Genomic DNA, 14,730 nt, shown 5'->3' with positions numbered 1-14,730 from the left:
TTGGCTCACGTTTGAAAGGAATCACCATGTTTGTATTGGATTCTGATTAAACACTTTGCATCAAATTCTGGAGGTTTTTGTGCTGTTTTCAAACTTAGAAAAATTAACCCAAGGACTTAGTACTTTGATTTTCTTCATCAATTGGCGACCACGAAGGGACAAGGGGGAGAGAACCGGTGGTCCTGTCCTGGAGGGGGGAGCACCTCAAATAAACGCAGTGGCCACTAAAAATAAAAAATTATAAAATTATAAGGTAAGCAGAGTTTTTCTTTTTAGCATCTGCTTAATTCTGTGCGTTTCTGAGGTGTGAATTCCGCCCGGGTCAGATAACTGGTCTCCTCCTTGTCAAATACCCTATTTCTTAAAAAACTGGATTAATAAAGTTTAGCGCACGGAAAACGGAGTTTGATGCAAACATTTGTATGTTTATATGTATTTCGTATGTCTTGTTAAAAGCCATGGCGCAGAAAGACTGAATGATTAATATGTCACGCTCGGCTATAATTTGCTGGCTTCTCGCTTGTTTAATATTCGCACTTGGCTTAATCTGGCTTGCCATAGCTGCAAAACTCCGAGAGTAGATACAAAGGCTGTGTGATCAACTTTGCTGAGCGCTTGACTTGGAGTTATCTGCCGCTGAGCGCTGGAGTGCATATTTTGATTTGTGAGCGCTCTCGAGGCGCATAGACGGAGACCGCAGGTCGGCGGGGTGTAGAAATTAGTTCAATATCCTTTGTTTCCTGACGACAGTTTATCAAAGGAAAACATAGTATGTAAATATATATATACAGTATATATATATATTGTCTCCCGACGACAGTTTATCTGAAGAAGACATAAAAACGTATTAAGATACTTTGTTTCCTGACGACAGTTTATCAAGGGAAAACATAGTATGTAATATATTTATACAGTATATATATATATATATTGTCTCCTGACGACAGTTTATCTGAAGAAGACATATAAGCGGATTAATATACTTTGTTTCCTGACGACAGTTTATCAAAGGAAAACATAGTATGTAATATATATATATATCTGTCTCCTGACGAGAGTTTATCAAAGGACGACAGTTGAGGGCAGTGCGGGAGCACATTGTTGCCCAGAGAGTGAGTTTAACTCTCGGACCAAGCCGGCAGACTCTCTTGGTGAAGAGGGAGTGAAAGTACTTAGTTATTTATTTTAGATAAAAACACGCGCGTCGCGGGAAGAGCGATAGATAACACCGTTGGCCAGAATTTAATGCTTGTAAATTTGCTTGTGTAACAAAATGAGTAGATATTAGACAAAAATCATATAAATATATAATTGTATGTTATTGTAAACAAAGAGCAACAGGCGTAAGGGAGGTCTACACCACATGTAGCCTACATAGGCTGTTGACAGAGTAAGGAAAGACAAATAGATTGAGATTTATTTGCTGGACTGATTGGAGAGTGGGTCAGCGTGTCTCCCCTGGATCTTCACGCCTACCCAAAGTGGGGTGGATGTGACCGGTAAGGACGAGCGCTGCTTACCTTCCAATTGGGCAGCTGGGGGAAAAAGGCTTTAAAATTGCCTGTTGGACTGGACGAGGGACAGATTTGCGTACCTTTCCTGGAACTTTGCGCCTCCACCTAACCGTGGCAGACGTGACCGGCAGAAACGGACGCAATCGGTTTGTCGTTTGGGCAGCAGGGGATAAAAAAGGGAGGTGGGAAAAAGCCTCTAAAACTGGGAATTTCTGTGAGTCCGTAAGGCTTGACAGAAAAATGAACCACTAAGACCGGAGAAAATAAAATAAATAAATCTGGAAATAAAGTGGGGTTGTCAGGGAAAGAAAACTGAAATCACAGAAAAATCATAACATTATAAAGGACAGGGGAGCGGGTTTGTGCGAGCCTACGGAAAACTCAAGACCAAAGTTTTATAATTTCTTGTGTCCCGAGTTGGGGAGCATATATAGAATTCTAAAATCTTTACTCGGTGTATCTGTGAAGTTTGGTCCGTGCGGCGTGGGGAGGGCAGACGTGCCGCGACACTCGGGCTGGGAGACGGAGTGGGATCGAGAAAGAGAGGTCTGAAAAAGTCGGTAGAAAACCACTACTCTGTGGTTCATGAGTCCGAGAGGTCCAAGTGAGCGGACATATAAGAAGTGGTTCACTGGAACATTTGAAAACAGAAAATAATTGTGTGGGGAGGTTGTCTGACCTTCGGCGTTCAGCTCCCATCTGCGTAATTGTTTATCTCTACTCGCGGACCCCTCCGGTCTCCCCCTCCTTCTCTCTCTCCCACTCGCTCTTGCCACCAAGCAAGTGGGCACGCCCATCTTGCTCCCCCTAGCTGAGTTGAGACCCCTCCTCTCGCCACCCATACCTCCTCTCTCCTCTTCTCACTCCTGTCTCCTAATTCCTTAGTACCCACTCCTCCCCCCACACACACACACACACACTCTCTCTCTCTCTCTCTCTCTCTCTCTCTCTCTCTCTCTCTCTCTCTCTCTCACTCTCTCCCGTTTCACATTACCTCTCACCACCACACACACACATTCACACCATCTTCCCACTCTCACTACTACGCCCAGCTCCGTCCTAAGACTGTAGTCTCTCTCTCTCTCTCTCTCTCTCTCTCTCTCTCTCTCTCTCTCTCTCTCTCTCTCTCTCTCTCTCTCTCTCTCTCTCTCTCGCTTTCACACACCCTCTCTCTCTCTCTTTCTCTCTCGCCCTCACACACCCTACTCACGCTCTCTCACCTCTCCTCCACACACACACATTCACACACCACACATCTACACCCACACCCTACACCCACACACACACACACACACACACTACGTTCGCTCTCCTCCACACACATTCCTCCCTCTCACACCCCCCACACACTCACACACCACCCAACTACACACACACACACACATTCACACCATCTTCCCACTCTCCCTACTACGCCCAGCTCTGTCCTAAGACTGGAGTAGTCTCTCTCTTTCTCTCTCTCGCCCACACACACCCTACTCACGCTGTCTCACCTCTCCTCCACACACACACATTCACACACCACACATCTACACCCACACCCTACACCCACACTCACACACACACTCACTCACACACACACACACACACACACACACACCCTCAATACTATTCTCTCCTCCACACACACACATTCCTCCCTCTCACACCCCCCACACACTCACACACCACCCAACTACACTCTCCCACACACACACACACACACTCTCTCCAACTCACTCACACACACACACACACATTTTCTTGCTCTCTCTGTGTTTTGCCTCTAGTCACTTTCACTGTTTCATTATCTGCAGTAGATAAAAGAACTAGAGGCGGTTGTTAACGAGCTGGAGCAGAGGCATCAGAGGCAAAGTTTTGTGCAAAGTATTGAGCATAAAACTAAAACAAAATACTATTCTTGAGCATTTCAGAAACCGGAGACATCCATTGATTTATGTGACGTTTAATTGATATATTGAATTAGAGCAATAATACTCTACTCCCCGCTATTCTATTTTGATTAATACAAATACACACACATATTCAGAAAAGCTGAGACTTTTCAGCTGATAGACTCAAAATTTGGCAGATCACCAAAAAATGACTAAATCCAGCCCCAAGTTTTTTCCCTGGCGCATCCTGGCAACAAGCATTATATAATTGGGTAGATTCTACAGTCTGGCCCAGAGTTTTGGAGCAGACTGCAGTAGCCACTATCCAACCAAAAGTGCCAGTAGGCCAAACAAATAGCAGTACGGGATAGGCCATCCACAAATCCATCGCTGAGAGTTACCGTTGTTCCCAGTGGGTTAAGTGAAGGTAGGACGGTGGGATTAAAATAACCAGACCTCCAAGAAATAATAGGCAAAGAAAGGCTGGTGTAATACCCCAGGCCTGGCTTCAGTAAACCAACTGGGACAACTAATGAGCTATTTGATAGAGATTAAAAAAATCGGGGAAACGGACAATCAGCTTGGGTTTTCCAGGTCCTTGGTCAACAGAGCAAAACAAATTAACATGGGGATCATTCACGGGAAGTATAGTGGGAAGGCTATGGATAGCCTGGTGAAAGTTCCAATGGAGCTAATAATAAAACGCCACCCAGAAGATAAAAAGTTAATTCAACGGTTTATGAAAAGATGGCATGCTCGCAACTCACTTTGGCCAAAAGAAGGATCCTTTGATTTGGCGTGCTGTGAGGAGATGGAGGTCAATATAAAACACCATAAATCTGAAGACCACAGCGACAAGAGATTGGGTAAGAAGACTAGGGAAAGAGAAGTATTGAATTGGTTTAGAAGGGAGGGATACAGACGACAGGTGGCCAGAACAGTGCGGAATATACAAGACGAAGGAAAAGAGAAGACAGAGAAAGTAACCAATCCTACGGAACAGAGGAAATTGACCAATCCTACGGAACAGAGGAAATACAGGAACAGAGCCCCACCGCACCAGCGTGGCCTGTGGAGCCACCCCCATATTTGGACAGTAAAAACCCATTCAGAATGGGACAATATCCACTCCTGAACACTGACCCTGAGGGAGAGAAAGTGAAAGGACAATTGAAAGGAGATTTCACTTTCACTCTAGACAAAGTACCAGAAATCTACACTGGGTGCAGAAAAGCAGAGATATCAAACAGAAGAGAACTGGTCGAGACTGGCATGGGACAAGAGGACAAGAATTCAACATGCAGTAGTGAACAATCACAAGACTATCTAGACAGACTGGAATACCAGAAGAAAACTGCAGAAAAAGCAGAATTGGCGGTTTTGGCTGACAAGCTAAATTACCTGGAAAAAACAATAAAAGAATCCACCGAAGAAGAGTGGAGGAAACAAAAACAGCATGACCATCAAGGCACCAGACAAAAGGAGTATGAGGACACTGACGCAGCACCTCCAATGCCACAATCAGATCCGCCATTTGGGACACGCCCAAAACAAAAAAACAGAGATCAATCACTAAAAGAGTGGGGCAAACAAAAATGCCAAGACTGGGAGGAGTCAATAGACAGAATGGAGAGTGAGATACACAACCTATCAACAAAATTAAGAGACCACAGAGACAAGACATCAACTCCCAGGTTAACACCTGAGGATCAACCAAACGAGGACCCCCACAGTGCATGGCAACAGTCCAGCAGCAGGGGGGTAATGCATCTAAGCCTAAACGGCATGATAACTCCACAAGGCAGTGGAAGTGGAGAAGGCCTTAAACGGAAGGTAACAAAACAAGAAGAACGAACACAGCAATGGGTGAGAGATGGAGGAAGATTGGGGAGAAGACTCAGCCTAAGTGACCACCTGGAGGAAAGAGAGGCAGAGGATAGAAACAATCCTGTCCCGATATACCCCCTAGTGGTAAAAGGAACCGGACAAGATCCCCTGTACGTACCATGGTCATTCATGGACATGATCGGCCTGGCAGGAAGGCTGCCTACGCTTACTGATGGAGCTAACAAATGGATAACAGCAGTAGAAGAGAGCACAGCAGGGGTGACATTGGCTCTGGGAGACATAAAGGCTCTGCTAATGCACACGGCCGGAAAACAGATAACAGAAGAAGTTTTCCATAGTGCACACCTGCCAAGGGTGGTGACCGGAAATCAAGTGGACAGTGTAGGTTTCGGAGGTCACCGCAACCTAATATGGGCAGAGCTAAGAAAACACTACCCAGAGAAGATGGATCCCTCCAAGCTAGATGGCGTAATACTGAAAGACGACGAATGTCCGACAACATTTCTGCATGATTTTCAACGCAGGTGGAGAGATGAGACTGGGGGCACCTGGAACACAAACAACACCACCCAGAGACTGTTTATGCTCATGGTAAAAAAAGCAATGCCACCAAATGTACAAAAATGTCTGGACAGTGTAGTGGGCCTAATGAAAATGGACTGGCCATTGTTGTCAGAACATATAGTCCACCATGTTGATAACAGCAGAAAAGAAAAACGAGAAGCAGATGAACTGAACAAACAGCTTGTCAACAAACTAACACAACTACAACTGGGAGAACTGTGCAAGCAAAAGAAAGACAAAGCCAAAACACAAGCCCCAGTTATAACAACACAGGCCCAGGTTTACGAGAACCCGACACTCCAGGCCCCAGTGGTGCTCCAATCACCACCCCAACCTCCTGCTCCAGCAGGGCCAGTACAGGCAACACCAATCAACCCCCCAGCTCACGCCCTGCCACCAATCCATGTACACATTAACTCCTCCAACTGGAAGGGTAGGGGTGGATCCACGCAACGTGGAGGGAGACCACGTGGAGGAGGAGGACGAGGCCCACCCCAACAGCAGGACAGACAAGTGCAGTCCAACCCCAATCCAATGGACAATCGGCAAGCAGGGGTGTGCTGGAGATGCGGACAACAAGGACATTTCAAAGTAGACTGTCCATCAAATCAGTTTTTGGCGCCAGCTGCAGACTGGCAATAGAGGTGCCCAGAAAAGCCTGAGGGGGAAAAAATGTCGCCAGTTATCTAATTACAACCACGAGAAGAACCCACCATATCAGTTACAGTGCAAGGCCGAGAACATGCCTTCATGGTGGACACGGGAGCGACGTACTCATGTATTGGAAAAGATGGCTTCAATCTCCCCCTCTCAAGTTCATCCATCCGAACTGTTGGCTTTTCTGGGAAAACACAAGTAATACCTCTTACGGAGCCACTCACGATGCAAATCGAAGGAAAAACCATTGTAGCGCCTCTTCTGTATTCGGCACACACTCCCATCAATCTATTAGGAAGAGACATTTTATGCATTTTAAAAGCCAATATTGCGTGTACCCAAAGCGGCCTGCGAGTGGAGTTTCATGAAGATCCCACAACAAACCAGATAATGCCAGTGATGGTAGAAAAAGAGCTGCAAAACGTTTTAAGTCCACTAATGAATGCAACAGCAGAAAACTCCCACAGCCAGATGCCACCGCTGGTGTACTGGCTACAATTGGTCCCACAAGAATCTTCGCTGATCCAAACATGGAAAACATGGGAGCCGTGGGCCCAAGTATTAGTAGGAAAACCGAAACCACAACACATGCCGTTTCACTGTACTCTTCTATATGACGAACATCAAAGCCACACAGACTATGCTGACTGTTGGATAGAGTTGATCAATAAAAAACAGTACTCTATCATCAGCCAGGATATTTTTGTGGGCCCTGAGGGAGCCGCCGCAGCTGTAACACTCCCACCAGATTTGCAAGAATGGTATCAAATCCAAGATTCTGCCCCGCACATTACACTAATGACAACTGAAGGGCATAGGACTAGAGAATTAGGACCAATGGTTAAAGCAGCTTTACATGTATTAGAATGGAGACCCACAAACAATAAGAACATACACATATCCCCTGACACACGTTTTTATAGAATTTCTACAAAGAATTATAACGTAGGGATAGCAGAGACAGTGATATTGAACATACAAACACCAACCAAACTATGCTTACTATCAGAACATGAAGATTTGTTAGAACAGGTGCCCCCGTCATTATGGTCAAAACATAAGACAGATGTAGGTTACATAAAATCAGCAGAGCCCATACATATAAACGTAAGGGAGGGAGTAAGATTACCCTACCAGAGACAATATCCACTCCGACAACACGCCATAGACGGGATTAGACCCACCATTACGGGTTTAGTGAACGCAGGAGTTCTGATAGAAACTAAAAGCCCCTGCAATACACCCATCTTTCCGATAAAGAAGCCACATTCTAATGATTATCGTTTGGTACATGATCTGCGAGCAATTAACTCCATTGTGAACGTTCCAAAGGCGATCGTGCCCGATCCACATACATTACTCACAAATATCCCACCAGGCACAAAATGGTATACAGTTATAGATCTCTGTTCCGCATTTTTCTCAGTGCCTTTACACCAGGACTCCCAATATCTGTTTGCTTTCACCTACGAAGGTAAACAAATGACATATACTCGTTTACCCCAGGGATTCCTGGACAGCCCCGCGGTGTTTAATCGGGTGTTGACCCAAGACCTGCAAAATCTGCATGTTGCCAGTACCGTATTACAGTATGTAGATGACATTTTAATTTGCAGCAGCTCGAAAGAGCAGTGCGAGAGAGACTCTGTCACGGTGTTAACACAGCTGGCAGAGGGAGGTCATAAAGTCAGAAAAGACAAGTTACAGTTTTGTCAGATGACAGTAGATTATCTGGGCAGGAGGCTTAGTGGGGACAAGAGACAGATAGCCTTGTCACAGATAGAAGCCATAGTCAAGGCACCGAAACCTCAGACGGTAGGGCAAATGCTTACCTTGTTGGGAATGGCGGGATACAGCAGGCCGTGGATTTGTGATTATGCCCTCAAATCAGCACCTTTGCGAGCCCTTATTAGGGCTGTAGGGCAGACTAGTAATGCTGCTACATTGCAGTGGACCGAAGAGGCGGAGGGAGCTTTTTTAGCTCTTAAAAGTGACATGCAATCAGCCCCCGCCCTTGGCAATCCCGATTACTCCAAACCATTTCATCTATATGTTGCAGAACGATCTGGATATGCTACTGCAGTACTGTTACAGGACACGCCCATAGGGAAACAACCATTGGCTTATTACAGTACAAAACTGGACAATGTAGAGGCAGGATTGCCACCCTGCTATCAGGGATTGGCAGCCGCTGTCTTTGCGTTCAAGAAAGCTTCATCACTGACAATGGGACACCCAGTAACTCTGTACATGTCCCATCAACTACATGCCTTACTGACAAGCCCACGATTTGTGTTGACACAGGCCAGGAGAACTGGCTACGAGGTGATACTGTCTGCCCCTGAACTCACCATACAAAGGTGTGACATAGTAAACCCAGCAACTAAGATGGTGTTACCAGTAGATGGGACACCACACGATTGTGTCCACGACACTGACGTCTTTATGCGTGCACGCCAAGACCTGCACAACGAACCAATCGCAGCAGACCTCACATTGTTTGTGGATGGATCTTGCTTTAGAGATGCTGTGGGCAATCATGCGGGCTACGGCGTAGTGCAGCTCAAAGATGACGCCACATTTGAAACCATCCAATCTGTGAAGGTTGATCAACCATGTTCAGCCCAACTGGCTGAGATCAAAGCTCTTACAGCAGCATGCCTGTTGGCAAAGGGTAAGAGTCTTAATGTTTATACTGACTCTGCATATGCATATGGCGTGTGTCATGTGTATGGCAACATATGGAAGCAGAGAGGCTTCCGCAGAGCTGATGGCACAGCAATCAGCCATGGACAGTCTATTTCACAACTGTTAGATGCCATGCATGCTCCAACAGCCTTGGCCATTATTAAATGCCCGGCCCACCAAAAGACTGACACTCTCATTGCCAAAGGAAACAACATGGCCGATGAGACAGCCAGGCAAGCAGCAACAGGCACAGGGGCAGTAATGGGACCCCTTCAAGTGACTGATGACCCTGCCCCACTCACCACCTTATCGTCTCTCGTGTTAGCACAAGACCGGGTTAGTCCGCAGGAAAAAGATATGTGGTTGAAACGGGGAGCCATGCAGAACACTCAAGATGGAGCCCACAAAGGTCTATGGAGGAGTAGTCATGGACATTTCGTTTTGCCTAGTACGTTGTTACGCTTTGCTATAAGGAATGCGCATGGTGTTGACCATTGCGCCAGGGGGGAGATTGTAAGACGTCTTCAAAGCGTGTGGTGGTCACCATATTTAACTGCCACAGTTGATAGAGTGTTACACGAATGTGAAGTATGTGCACATTACAATGTTAGGAAGACATTTTCTGCTCCCATCTCACACATTCCAACACCAGACGGACCATTTAGACATCTGATGATAGATTATGTAGACATGACGCAACGTATAGGAAGGCTGAGATACATCTTGGTAGTAATATGTCGGTTCAGTAGATGGGTAGAGGCAGTACCAACTGCAGGTCCAGACTCCCGATCAGTTGCAAAATTTCTGTGTAGAGAGGTCTTTCCGAGATTTGGAATCCCGGATAGCATAAGCTCAGACAATGGACCGCATTTTGTGGCTGAAACATTTAAATTGGCATTGAAAATGTTAGGTATTAGACAAAGGTTTGGCTGTGTTTATCATCCTCAGTCACAAGGGACAGTCGAGAGAGCCAACGGTATCTTGAAAGCCAAATTAGCAAAAATCATGGCTGATGGTAAGTTAAACTGGGTACAGGCTTTACCGCTGGCACTAATGGCAATGCGCTCAAGTACTAACCGACTAACATTTCTAACACCGCATGAAATGGCAACTGGAAGGCCACTTCCAGTTCCGTATTTACGAGGACCCGTTGAGGGTCGTCCCCTTGAAAAGTTGGAAAGGGAGCTGCAAAGCTACCTACTACATTTAACACAAGTACATAAGGAAGTGTTCTCACAGGTAAAAGGTGCCACGGAGGAGAGGGAAGCAGAGATTCCAGATAACCTACAGACGGTTGTGCCTGGAGATTGGGTTTACGTAAAGGTATTCAAAAGAAAGTGGAACGAGCCCAGACGGGAAGGTCCCTTCAAAGTCCGTCTAACAACTCAAACAGCCCTAAAAGTTGACGGTAAGAAGTTTTGGTACCATTTCAATCACTGCTGTAGAGCCGAAGATCCAGAACAAAATGAGACACATAGGAGAGGAGCAGCTCGACCGGAAACAGAAGGGGCAGGTGTCACCGCCCCGCAGGGACTCCAGGATGGGGACGGACACTCCTCCCCGCAGGGACCCAGACGTTCTCACAGACTGGTCCAGCAGAGACTCGCAAACAACCGAAACACTAACAATAGCTGCCCAGCTATTAAGAAATCACCAAAGCCAGATACAGCAGACAACTGAGAGAGCACCAAGTGTTAGGGCCACCACGAGACAGGATAGGGACCCCCCAGACTGTGCTAAGATACGACCAGGGGTAGGGGTAATGCTAATATGGACAGCCATAGTGTTGGCAGGCAGCGTGATGTGGACAATACGACACCTGACACCCCCCATATATCGCCAACCAAATCTAACTCAAAATGTTCCACCCACTACACATCCCCAAGAAAACGTAACCCAACAACGTGTTTCACCCATCACACATCCCCAAGAAAACCTGACTCCACAACATATCTTACCCACCAAACATCCCCAACACGACCCAACCCTACAATATGTTTTACCCATCAATGAATCAAAAACACCAAAGGAAGATGTGCAGATGGCCAATCTAGGGTATATACCATTAGCTGAAGACGTCAACTTAACATACAGCATACCACCAGACCGAAACGTGATAATAACATCCGGCCCCGGTAAACTAATAATCTACAGTTATTCCCGGAACACAAAGTGCAAGAAAATTGGAACAATAAGAATAATTGTAAAATGCTTGAAAACTCAATGTATTGATGTAAACGCAAAAAGAGTAATGAATAACCAAACAGCTATCAGCCTGCTCAAAATATACTCTGTGACCCGTCGAGTCAAACGTAGCCGGGATAGTGGCTATACGTTAAGAACGGCACAACTAAAATCCAACATGTTCTATGACTGGCTGAAGTACTCAGCAAAACAAGTAAGTCAAGAAACCTGTGTGGCATGTTATAATTCAAAAAGGCTTCCACAGATCAGGCCCATTCCAGGTAGCGCATTAGGGTCCTGTACGGACCTAGACGAGTGCTTTGCTTACTGTACTATGTACATGGCGAATAGTAAATACCAAAGTATGAGTATAGATGAGACGGTCTGCCCGCGCAAAATAGATGAAACCCAAAAAGAAAACGACTATATGGCACCACCCATGGTCAAAATCCCGCAGTCTCTTATCCTTCCATTTTGTATAGTAAGGGGAACGGAAATAGAGGGTGTGATTAAATACTATGCCTCAACTGACTCCAAGGGATTGGTGAGATGCAAGCAGGAAGCTTTTGGCCGACGGTGCGCAACAACAGACAAGGCCACAATAAAGTGCGAACAGCTTGTATTAGACGGAGAATACATAATCTATAAAATAGAGTCCACGAACGCTGAACAATATCGCATTCCAAGTTATGCAGAGGGAACAGTTCCATTGGGAGATATATTTTGGGTATGTGAAGGAGACCCAAATCTTAAAATAAAACTAGAACCGGGATGGGTGGGTATCTGCGCGCCAACTATGCTAACTGGGAAAGTAACAGTGTTGGCACCTCAAAGAAGCTTACCAAGCAGAGATAAAAGAGACACTCAAACTCAGTGGAAAACAGATGACAAGGTATACATCACTTACGACCAAGTACCTTACGGTATGCCCGATGAACATTTGGCCATGAGTAAAGACTGGATACTCACAGGACGAATAATAGGCTCAGTGCCCCTTGTTGGCCAGTTTATAAATGCTCAATCCATAGAACGCAACAGCCAATGGATAAATTACTTATGGTATAATCAACAACGATTCATAAATCACACCATAGCTGCACTAGACGGAGTGAGAGAACAGTTACATGCCACATCACTGATGGCCCTGCAAAACCGGTTCATCATAGAAACTTTGTTAGCAGAAGACCAAAAAGTTTGCGAACTGATAGGAGAGGAGTGTTGCACTATCATTCCCATGCATACTGGGGAGGGGGGAAATCTCACTAAGGCCCTAAAGCATCTAAAGGAACTAAGACAGGAACATGTAATACAGTCCAATTGGAAAACGGGAACAAATGCGTTATGGAGCTGGTTGATGAATTTGACTTGGCCTAAATTACTGAGAGGGATAGCGATGGCCATAGCAATAAAATTGATAATAGTAGTAGTAACTGCATGCTGTATATTGCCGCTGGTGGGGCAACTAATTAAAAAGATGTCAAAGGTAATAACAGGACAGTTTCCTTTACAAATAGCTCCGGAAGGAGGAGACAGCACTCTGTCATTGTATGAGGGTCCAACCAACGACCAAACACAGGAAGGGGCTTACATCGAGATGATAGAATTACAAACATTGAAGCGTAAATCAAGTTTGTATGAGTTGAGCCAAGAGGGATTGGGCGACAACTAACTTTGTATTATGTCACTAGATGTACACGGCAGACGACCCCCATTGGAAGAACGACCAAGACAAACCAAACCCCCCGCAGATATCGACTTCATGCATGCCACACCTGACAAGTCAGGATCCCCCACCACCAGGAGTAGAGCCACAGCAGATAGATGGCTCAGTTATGACCAAACAAGAAAGTCCAGCGAGTCCACCCCCAGTGGAGAGTAGGGCAGAAATGATCCCACCAGTTCTCATACCATTGGATAGAATCAATACAGTAGGGGAAGACGCAGGTCAGGTTCCCAGCGACCCCAGATTAAGGCAGTGGCGGATCCACCCCATAGATTTAGACCTAGACAGGATAGTTACGGAGCTACCGCGGACCCGGTTTAACCCTGGACTATTCTGTCCCCCGTTGAAAAAATAAAAAAAATACTGCCCTCCTTTGGACACATCGGCTGAGACCCAGCCCTTTCCCCAATCATCTTCACACATCCAATCCCCTCCCCTGAACATCACTAAACATCAACCCATGTCCCCAACCATCTTCACACATCCAATCCCCTCCCCTGAACATCACCAAACATCAACCCATTTCCCAGAACACCTCCAAACACCAGCCCCTCTCCCTGGACATCATCGGACACCTGCTCATCTGTCATAACCCTGGACATTATCAGACATATATTTTAACCATCTAATAATAAAGTAATAAAGCTTTGGATAAAACGTCTGATGAAATAAATGAATAAATGTAAATGTAATAAGTCACACTGTATCACGAACCATGTATTGCATGGAACACTACTTACAGTTTAAACTAGAAAGATATCATCACCCTGTACGTACACCCTTATTTTAATTTGCTGTCGCCTCATTGCTTTGTTTTCAATGACATTCTAGTGTGTTGTATTGTTGTCATTGCTCGGTTTATTTTGTCTCGCATACTGTTTGGAGATGCTTTAAAGTTGGGTCTTCGTCATATGGATGTAGGGTTATGTGGGATGGGTAGAAGGTTCTCTATCCATTGCAATTTACATCTGCAGTACAGTAATGGGGCTCGACCCCGTCGCTCACTGGCTCATCAAATGCCCTGCAGTCCCTGTGTATGTGTGAACGCTTGCTGTTAAAGGGGAGACGACGACCATGTGGAGATGGGTATAACCAACATATAATCATATATAGAACATATGCAGTAGTCTATTACTTATTGTGTTATGTTAATGAAACAGACCAATTTTTTATAAGTAATAGGACCTCAGTGCGAAGCTCCTCAGTGTGGATGGTGAATGAGTAGGGAGGTACAGTATGGCGACTAGCGATGACTCAGTCTGTCACATATACTTAGGTAGAGGCTGGAACGGATACTCATGTCGCATTATGAGCATAGTTAAACCCGATGGCTCGCGTTATGCGTGTCATTGGCTAAATGTAAATGACTGTAAATGTAAATGACTAAATGTACGGGGAGTTTCTAGTTTTAGTACCCCATACCCGTATCATTGTACTCCCCTGCTATGTGTTGCAATTAAGCTGAAAGCTTAAGCGAGTATTGAAAAGAAGAACAGTCCACCAGGCCACCTAGGATGAGCTTCGCACACGATGAAATATATTGAGTAAGGTCGAAATTAACAGTGATTTGTTTTTTATTTTTATGATTCTATACTGTCACACCAAATTTTTGTCTAATGTGTTTTTGACTATTGAATATACTATCAGCATTTATTTACTCCAATAATTGTTTCTGTTG

The sequence above is a fragment of the Osmerus mordax genome, chromosome 5 (genome assembly GCF_038355195.1).
Source record: "Osmerus mordax isolate fOsmMor3 chromosome 5, fOsmMor3.pri, whole genome shotgun sequence".
NCBI lineage: Eukaryota > Metazoa > Chordata > Actinopteri > Osmeriformes > Osmeridae > Osmerus > Osmerus mordax.
This window is presented reverse-complemented; position numbering follows the sequence as displayed.